Source organism: Lissotriton helveticus, chromosome 5_1, assembly GCF_964261635.1.
Source record: "Lissotriton helveticus chromosome 5_1, aLisHel1.1, whole genome shotgun sequence".
In the NCBI taxonomy this organism is placed as follows: domain Eukaryota; kingdom Metazoa; phylum Chordata; class Amphibia; order Caudata; family Salamandridae; genus Lissotriton; species Lissotriton helveticus.
The window spans coordinates 63,200,445-63,208,300 of NC_136065.1; positions in this window are offsets into that span (position 1 = coordinate 63,200,445).

Here is a 7,856-nt window from a genome sequence, read left to right on the forward strand (position 1 = left end):
GCCCCGGGGTGCGCGAGCCCCCCCGTCCCGCAGGCCACCAGAGGGTCCGGGCGCTGGGGACGGGGCTCCACCGGGGCCCGGGGAGGCTCTCCCCAGCCTGGATAGGGTTCGGAAGGTGAGACCGGGCCCGGGGCTTGAGCTCCGGCCGGCCGGCCCTGGGGTGCGCGAGCCCCCCGTCCCGCAGGCCACCAGAGGGTCCGGGCGCTGGGGACGGGGCTCCACCAGTGCCCGGGGAGGCTCTCCCCAGCCTGGCTAGGGTTCAGAAGGTGGGACCGGGCCCGGGGCTTGAGCGCCGGCCGGCCCCGGGGTGCGCGAGCCCCCCGTCCCGCAGGCCACCAGAGGGTCCGGGCGCTGGGGACTGGGCTCCACCGGGGCCCGGGGAGGCTCACACCAGCCTGGATAGGGTTCGGATGGTGGGACCGGGCCCGGGGCTTGAGCTCCGGCCGGCCGGCCCCGGGGTGTGCAAGCCCCCCGTCCCGCAGGCCACCAGAGGGTCCGGGCGCTGGGGACGGGGCTCCACCGGGGCCCGGGGAGGCTCTCCCCAGCCTGGCTAGGGTTTGGAAGCTGGGACCTGGCCCGGGGCTTGAACTCCATCTGGCAGGCCCCGAGGGTGCTGGAGCCCCCTGTCCTGCAAGCCAGTCGAGGGCCTGGGCGCTAGGATCCCTCTGGGCCTGGGGAGGCATTCCCCGGCCTGGCTAGGGTTCGGAACATGGGACCGGGCCCGGGGCTTTAACTCTGTCCGGCAGGTCCCGGGGTGCTGGAGCCCCCGTCCTGCAATCCAGCTGAGGTTCCGGGTGCTGGGGTCCATCGGGGCCTGCAGAGGCTCTCCCTGGCCTGGGGGTAGGGTTTGGAAGCTAAGCCCCAAGCCCGCCATGAGCAGGACGCCGTTTAGGCCCCGGTCGAGCGGGCGAGTGGATTTGTGGAGCCCTGGCCCCAGCCAAGCAGGTTCAGAGCCTCCCCGTGCCAGACTGACGCACCTGAGGGCCCACCGGAGGTCATGCCCGGGCCCCGGCAGCGCATGGGCAGCATATCCCCAGACCTGGTTACCTGGCAGACTGGGACCTGCTGGCACCCTGGCCCTGCCGAGCCCCAGTTCTCTCCCAGGGCTCGACAAATCGACGACCAGATGGCCGAACTTCCCTGGAAGTCCCGATGAGGTGCCATTCGCCTCCCAGATCCCAGCGAGGGCTCCAGGAGGTCGGGTACTTTCACGCTTTGGGTCCCCTCTGTCACCTCGCGTGCAGAGTTTACAAGAAAGGAGGGTAATTTCCCTCCGGATTACTAGGGACAGGGTACGCCCAGACACCCCTCCAAGGCTGGTGGTTCTCTGCCATGGGGACCAGATAGGCTATGCCTGGGTAACACCTCCCTAGGCCACCCGGGGCTTCCTTCCGCCAGGCCGACGGCATGTCAAATTGCCCAGGACGGGCTCCATGGCTCTTGGGCAGTCGTCCCCTGGGCGCCCGGGGCTCCATCCACCCCGGCGGCATGGAAAAGTGGCCAGGACGGGCTCCATGCGTCCCGGGCATTCGTCCCCCGGGCGTCCGGGGCTCCATCCAGGCTGACGGTATGGCAGAGTGCCCGGGTCGGGCTCCATGGTTTTCACGGTGGTCCTCCCCTGGGTGTCTGGGGGCTCCAGGCCGAAGGCATGGAAAAGTGCCCAGGACGGGCTCCATGCGTCCCGGGTATTCGTCCCCCGGGCGTCCGGGGCTCAATCCAGGCTGACGGTATAGCAGAGTGCCCGGGTCGGGCTCCATGGTTTTCACGGTGGTCCTCCCCTGGGTGTCTGGGGGCTCCAGGCCGAAGGCATGGAAAAGTGCCCAGGACGGGCTCCATGCGTCCCGGGCATTCGTCCCGGGACGGGGACGGGGACAGGGACAGGGTCGGGAGAGTCCAGGCGGCTTCACTTCCGTGTCCAGCCATCTGATCGCCCAGATTCCCTCGGCCATCTGGTCGCCCGGATCCCCTCGGGCATCTGGTCGCCCGCAACGCTTTCCTATAAGGGCGACCAGATGGCCGAACTTCCCTGGAAGTCCCGATGAGGTGCCATTCGCCGCCCGGATCCCAGCGAGGGCTCCAGGAGGTCGGGTACATTCGCGCCTTGGGTCCCCTCTGTCACCTCGCGTGCACAGATTACAAGAAAAGGGGGTAATTTTCCTCCGGATTACTAGGGAGAAGGGTACGCCCGGACACCCCTCCGAGGCTGGCGGTTCTCTGCCATGGGGACCAGATGGGCTATGCCTGGGCAACACCTCCCTAGGCCACCCGGGGCTTCCTTCCTCCAGGCCAACCGCATGTCAAATTGCCCAGGACGGGCTCCATGGCTCCTGGGCAGTCGTCACCCGGGCGTCCGGGGCTCCGTCCAGGCTGACGGCATGGAAAAGTGCCCAGGACAGGCTCCATGCGTCCCGGGCATTCATCCCCCGGGCGTCCGGGGCTCCATCCAGGCTGACGGCATGGCAGAGTGCCCGGGTCGTGATCCATGGTTTCCAGGGATGTCCTCCCCTGGGTGTCTGGGGGCTCCAGGCCGAATGCATGGAAAAGTGCCCAGGACGGGCTCCATGCGTCCCGGGCATTCGTCCCCTGGGCGTCCGGGGCTCCATCTAGGCTGACGGTATGGCAGAGTGCCCGGGTCGGGCTCCATGGTTTTCACGGTGGCCCTCCCCTGGGTGTCTGGGGGCTCCAGGCCGAAGGCACGGAAAAGTGCCCAGGACGGGCTCCATGCGTCCCGGTCACTCGTACCCCGGACGTCCGGGGCTCCATCCAGGCTGACGGCATGGCAGCGTGCCCGGGTCGGGCTCCACGGGTCCCGGGCAGCCCTCCCCCGGGCGTCCGGGGCTCCCACCTCCAGGCAGACGGCATGTCAAAGTGCCCAGGACGGGCTCCATGAGTCTGGGACAGTCCTCCCCCGGGCGTCTGGGACACCCGTCTCCATGAGGCCAACGGCATAGGCAAAGTACCCAGGACAGGCTCCATGGGTCCCGGGCAGACCTCTCCCCGGGCATCCGGGGCTCCCACCTCCAGGCCGACGGAATGTCAAAGTACCCAGGACGGGCTCCATGGGTCCCGGGCAGCTTCCCCCGGGCGTCCGGGGCACCCACCTCCAGGCCGACGGCATGTCAAAGTACCCAGGACGGGCTCCACGGGTCCCGGGCATTCCTCCCCCCAGGTCGTCCGGGCCCTAGAGCTCCGGTGGTCCAACCTGCGCCTGAGGCCCAGCCGGGGTCCAAGAGCCCTGCCTTGCGTGGGCAGGAAGTCAGGAACCCCACCGCGAAGGCTTGGGATGGATGGGGAGCTGGGAGTCCTTTCGATCCCGGCCATCTGGTCGCCCGCGATGCTTTCCAATGGGGCGACCAGATGGCTGGGCTTCCCTGGAAGTCCCGATGAGGTGCCATTCGCCTCCCGGATCCCAGCTAGGGCTCCATGAGGTCGGGTTCTTTTACGCCTTGGGTCCCCTCTGTCACCTCGCGTGCACGGATTGCAAGAAAGGGGGGTAATTTCCCTCCGGATTACTAGGGGCAGGGTACGCCCGGACACCTCTCCAGGGCTGGTGGTTCTCTGCCCGGGGGACCAGATGAGATATGCCTGGGCAACACCTCCCCCGGGCGTCTGGGGGCTCCATTCTCCGGGCCAACGGCATGGCTCAATGCCCAGGACGGGCTCCACGTGTCCCGGACAGACCGCCCCTGGGCGTCCGGGGCACCCATCTCCAGGAGGCCAATGGGATGGCAAAGTACCCGGGAAGGGCTCCACGGGTCCCGGGCAGCCTTCCCCCGGGCGTCCGGGGCTCCCACCTCCAGGCCGACGGCATGTCACACTGCCCAGGACGGGCTCCATGGGCCCCGGACAGACCTCCCCCCGGGCGTCCGGGGCACCCATCTCCAGGAGGCCAACGGGATGGCAAAGTACCCGGGAAGGGCTCCACGGGTCCCGGGCAGCCTTCCCCCGGGCGTCCGGGGCTCCCACCTCCAGGCCGACGGCATGTCACACTGCCCAGGACGGGCTCCATGGGCCCCGGACAGACCTCCCCCGGGCGTCCGGGGCACCCATCTCCAGGAGGCCAACGGGATGGCAGAGTAACCGGGAAGGGCTCCACGGGTCCCGGGCAGCCTTCCCCCGGGCGTCCGGGGCTCCCACCTCCAGGCCGACGGCATGTCACACTGCCCAGGACGGGCTCCATGGGCCCCGGACAGACCTCCCCCGGGCGTCCGGGGCACCCATCTCCAGGAGGCCAACGGGATGGCAGAGTAACCGGGAAGGGCTCCATGGGTCCCGGGCAGCCCTCCCCCGGGCGTCCGGGGCTCCCACCTCCAGGCCGACGGCATGTCACACTGCCCAGGACGGGCTCCATGGGCCCCGGACAGACCTCCCCGGGCGTCCGGGGCACCCATCTCCAGGAGGCCAACGGGATGGCAGAGTAACCAGGAAGGGCTCCATGGGTCCCGGGCAGCCCTCCCCCGGGCGTCCGGGGCTCCCACCTCCAGGACGAAGGCATGTCAAAGTGCCCAGGGCGGGCTCCACGGGCCCCGGGCAGCCCTCCCCCCGGGCGTTCGGGGCACACATCTCCAGGAGGCCAACGGCATTGGCAAAGTACCCGGGAAGGGCTCCACGGGTCCCGACCAGGCTTCCCACGGGCGTCCCGGGCACCCTCCTCCAGGCCGACGGCATGTCAAAGTGTCCAGGACGGGCTCCATGGGTCCCGGGCAGCCCGCTCCCGGGCGTCCGGGGCTCCCACCTCCAGGCCGACGGCATGTCAAAGAGCCCAGGACGGGATCCACGGGTACCGGGCAGTCCTCCCCCGGGCGTCCGGGGCTCCCATCTCCAGGCCAACGGCATGGCTCAATGCCCAGGACGGGCTCCATGGGTCCCGCGCAGGCCTCCCCCGGACGCGTCCGGGGCAACCATCTCCATGAGGCCAACGGCATTGGCAAAGTACCCGGGAAGGGCTCCACGGGTCCCGGGCAGGCCTCCCCCGGGCGTCCAGGGCACCCACCTCCAGGCCGACGGCATGTAAAAGTGCCCAGGACCAGTTCCACGGGTCCCGGGCAGTCCTCCCCCGGGCGTCCGGGGCTCCCTTCCCCGGGCCAAAGCATTCCAGAGTGCCCAGGACGGGCTCCACGGGTCCCGGGCGTCCAGGGCTCCCTTCCCCGGGCCAACGGCTTGTCAGAGTGCCCAGGACGGGCTACGGGCCCCGGGCGTCCGGGGCACCCTTCCCCGGGCCAGCGGCATGTCAGAGTGCCCAGGACGAGTTCCACGGGACCCGGACGTCCGGGGCTCCCTTCCCCGGGCCAACGGCATACAGGAGTGCCCAGGACGGGCTCCACAGGTCCCGGTCGTCTGGGGCTCCCTTCCCCGGGCCAACAGCTTGTCAGAGTGCCCAGGACGGGCTCCACGGGTCCCGGGCAGTCCTCCCCCGGGCCAACAGCAGGTCAGAGTGCCCAGGACGGGCTCCACGGGTCCCGGGCAGCTCCATGCCCAAACCCATTTGAAAACCCGCCGCAGCGAAGGGGTTAAGATTGTCTGAAAGGTGCTCAACAGTCTAGAACCTATATGTTTAAATAGCTGCACAGTCCCCCTCGTATCAGAAATGTTAAAGATTTGAAGAACAATTTCCCCAAAATGGAGCGGGAAGTTCATACGGAGCTCAGATGAAGACCTTGTAACCTGCAGATCAATCGTCTCTGGGGCTGAGGTTAAGGCCACACCTTTATGAAAAAGCATGGCTTTCAGTCTGCTCTGAGAATCAAACCATATAAAGGAAACATTTAAAGTAGCCATAGCATTGCCTCCCTGACTGTGTGGGTTGGTGGAAATAATACTTGCATACAACAAGTAACCCTGGAACTTAATGTGACCAGATATGTGATGCCCGGTACCATCCCACAACAGCCTTGATCATTCAGCATCAAATAGCTCCCATTCAAGAGCAGCTCAAACATCGGATGAATCACGGCAGCTGGGGAACCCTTCAAGAAACAGGACAAGTTTGCAACCAAAGCATTACAACCCATGAAACGAAATGTCCTTGCAAGCTAAGGACATACTTAATGCCCTTCTACAGTTTGAACCGCTGAGAAAAACTTCAGTGTCCCCACTCCTACATCCAAATCTATACAGTAATTCCCAGTACTTGTGTATGTACCCTTCTCCTAGCACTTCATATCTGCCTACCTGATGGTATTTGAGACACTATTGAAATTGGAAAGTCATGACTGGCAGTGTAATATAGCCATGGATAAACCATTCTGTGGAAAGTGACTCAGCCACAGTGAAAGGCAGTTGGTCCAATTTTTCAATGTGCAACATGGTATATGTTGCATCTCTGCTTTCCATAACCATCTGTCTTTCCGTTATATTGTATTGTATCGATCACATAGCCAGAACTCAATGATTGTAGCGTCCAGCTTAATAATATAATGGACAGCAATTGCGATTTTCCATGTTGTAACATAGACAAAACGCGTTCCATTATATCTATTTCAGAAGACACAATGTTGCCCAGTGAATACATTCTGAGTGATAGTGTGGTCATACCATTGTCGACCACAGCCAAGGCCTTTTCAAGGTCAACTCTATGTATTTCACGTAGTCTCTCAGCGGCCCCCTGTTGGGAGATTTTCCAAAGCCTGTTGTAAATAGCATACAAGAAGCGCTTATGATGTGGCTTCTAGGGGCCTAACAAAAAACCCCTAAGATCAATGTCAGCTGAGAGAAGGGTAAGTGTTGTTTCACTTGGGACCATGTAGATGTCTTTGGCCACTCTATGCATAATTTCCCTACACTGTAAGATGTTACCACCCTGAGTGTTCTGATTGTACATAGCACTGATCAGGCCTATGCATACTAAATCCTTCTTTGGTACCCCTGGATCTTGACTGGCATCTATTTGTGTTGATAGGCCAAACCAACCATCCTTTCCAATTGGTGTCTGATGAAGAGTAAGAACCATTGTATGGCATGGTACCTGATCTATCCTCACTGTGTAGTGTATAGTTTTGCCAACCCTCAAAGTGTGTAAGTGAGGGAATCTGAGGTGTGTTCAAAACCTTGATCTTGGCTAGCCCAAGACACGAAGTCTGTTACACAGTCCTGTTTAGGAAAATCATTTGATGTGGTCCAAGGCATGCTCTAAATAGGGCCTCAATTCCCTGAACCTGCCAATCTTTAGTCCCCCAGATAAATGTTGTGTCTATAGTGTCCCTCCAAAAGTCCAAACCCTGTAAAGACAGTTGGGAAATAAAGGATGCAGAGTATATCAGCTTAGTGTTAGTAAGAATATTCTACTTTGCAAATGTAGGTGTAAGCCTAAAGTAATAAGAGGCAAGGTCTAAAGTGTTAAAAACAGAAAACTAACCAAACTTCTGTGCAAATGTTGTTGAGCTACCTTTCGCCGGTGTTCGGCCATGTTCCCATTGATGGTAAGTGAACTAATTACATTGGATACTACTTTGTGCACAAAATGGTGACCTAAGTGTTAGTAACAGAACATGTCGCCAAAATCAGATATACTATCATACAATTCATCATTTGAAAATGCAGCGGATTGTTCTAAATCAGGCAGCACAGTATGCACAGTTTCAATGTCTCAACCATCAGAGAGAGTACTAGAGGGGATTATATCACTAAGAGAAATGTTGAACAAATGACGTATTCTTAAAAATTCAATAGGAACAGTAGACCAATTGCAATCCAGAGTTGTAGCCAGGGAAACAATCAATCAATCAATCACAGCATTTGTAAAGTGCACTACTTACCTGCGAGGGTCTCAAGGTGCAGAGGGGGAGTGGGGGTGAATGCTGCTACTGCTCAAAAAGCCAGGTCTTGAGGAGTTTCCTGAAGCACAACGTAACAACGAA